Consider the following 2447-nt stretch of genomic DNA (forward strand, 5'->3'; position numbering starts at 1 on the left):
GCTGGGGCATCTTATTTTTAATCACCGTTAATTAGTTTGGGTAGAGTTCACTGTACTGTGAAAATTTTCACAGTTGAATATTTTTTTTAGTTGCCTGGCAGAAGAAGCTGGTATCAGATATAAAGTATCAGCAGAATGATTTGCAGAATACATTACGGCCCAGTTATGTCACTTTTTGGTTACAATAAAAAGTTTTCAGTGAAATATCCAATGTGATGAGACTTTGAGTGACAGCTGAACATTAGCAAAGACCAGTGACAGAAAACAGCTCCCAGTAAAAGCTCGCTGACAGCTAACGTGTATGGAAAATAACGTGTCCGTGGGTTTAATTTTGAAAAGACGGGTAGGACTAAATCTTTGGAACTGCTGCAATGTGGGGAGGTACTCCAAGAGGTGCACTTTTTTCATTTGCCAAGTGGACTTGGTTTTACATTGAAAAGATAATATATGGCCCCAAACATACAGCCACTATTAACGGCTGGTACTGACTGTTTTAAAATAACGTTCTATATGAAGCTGTCACGTTTCAACACTGTTCCAGTTCGGTTAGACAGCTGTTGTCATTTGCCAGCAAACATTTACACATATACTTTAAGATGCCCTTTAAACTGTATTTCCTCTCATAACTATGCTGACCACCAAGATGTTTGTATTTTTTAAACTGAAGCTTTTAGCATTTTCCTGTGGCGATGCCATGATACAGAACTACCCCTTCCATTAAACGTGGGGTTCAGCAGGTGAGTTTGGTACAAGAAGAAAGCCCACTAGAAAAGCAGGCTTCTGCTTTAAACTACTTTGAACAATGACAGGAAATCTAGAAAATGTAAATTCAATTAACTTGATAATTTTAAGATGGATGTTAAAAAAAAAAATTAAAAGAAACAAAGGTGGCAGTGTTGGTATTGCTCAACTGTCAGAAAGGCAGCATGGTGAGAAATATTCTCGTTGTGCATTAAAGGCAGAACACCCGGTAACGACTGAACTCAGTAGTGAAAGCCCTGGACTGTTTGGCTATGGGATCTGCCCCCAAAGAGTTCTGGTTGAAAGCACTATAGATTAAAGCAGCCTTTTAGAGCTTCCTGCTTGCAAAGACCATTTTGTTCAAAAGGTGTCATTGTTTATAGGCACTGTTACTGGGGTATATAACAGTGCAGAAATAGTAAATAGTAATAATTCATCTTGCTTCTCAGTGGAGGTGATTATCACATTTTAAATATTGGGTTAAACATTGAGCATCCTGTATTTCTGGTGGTGAAAACAAGAACAAGTCAGAATTAGTACTGGATTTCACTTCCTGTAGTTTGTGCCTTTTCATGTCAAGGCATTCTTGGGGGACTTCAGGTGTTTTCTGCACAAGGTAAAACACGCTTTCCAGGAAGCCACTCAGATGTTTACTTCCCAGAATCAAAGAGCACAGGTCCATCATAGTCATTAAATGTGCTCATCTAGCGTTTCCTAAGCGTGCTCCGGGGAACTGGTGTCACCAGAGTAAACATGTCCATGTGTGGGGATTTAAGGCAGCCTTAGACTCTCCCTTTGCATCGTCTGTGCTCATGACGATGAGGCCATTGAAAACAGATTTCTTCTGCACCATTCTCTGAACATACTTTGGTCTAAGGAAATACAGAAAATTTAGGACTCTGAAATAGGATTCTCACTTGAGTTGGAATGTGTTAAGTATGCTTTATTATCAGAATAATTAGTAAACTTGCAATGAAGTAAAATTTTGGATGTTTCTTTACGTAATAGCTGCTGTGCAGGAAGGGAAGCCTGGGGTAGACATCAAGACTGATGCTCAGTAAGGATGATAAAGGGCTGGGCTGGATTCTGCTGGTGGCTGCAGCACCTCCTGCGCCGAGCAGAAGGCAGGCTTACACCAGGGGTCTGGGAGCTGAACCCGGCACTGGTGTAGCTGCTGGCCAGAGACGGGCTATGGGTGCAGTTCCTGCTTGTAATTCTTATTTCTTTACCATATCCTAGGATAGGTAAGTAGCAGGGTGGCCGTGTAGTCTGAGGCGTTGGGCTCAGCCTAGAATGACAAGAAGCCCACCCTGGCTGACGTGGTGGGAAGGGGGACAGAACAGGAGGACGACAAAGGCAGCTGTTAAAGGAGCGGCTGAAAGCTGGTCACTCCTGCGTACAAGGAGAGCAAGTGTGGGCTGGAGAGCCAGAGGGCTCTGCTGCTAACGCTAGCCACAGGGAAGCAGCAGGTCCTCTTCGGAGAAGGTGCCAGCAATGCAGTCCTTCAGAAGGGCCTCGCAAGGGCTGTCAGTTGGGTCCTGGGACAGGGACAGCGGGGCCATCAGCCTGCAGCTCTGCAGCAGCTACAGGTACCACTGAAACACTTTTGATGGGGGATGCTGTTCTGGGGGTTGCATTTGGGGTTTTTTAAACATTTTGTTGAGCTACAATTATTTTTTTGTGATCAGGGATTTGTGCTGATCGTC

This window comes from Strix aluco, chromosome 13 (assembly GCF_031877795.1).
Source record: "Strix aluco isolate bStrAlu1 chromosome 13, bStrAlu1.hap1, whole genome shotgun sequence".
Taxonomy (NCBI): Eukaryota; Metazoa; Chordata; class Aves; order Strigiformes; family Strigidae; genus Strix; species Strix aluco.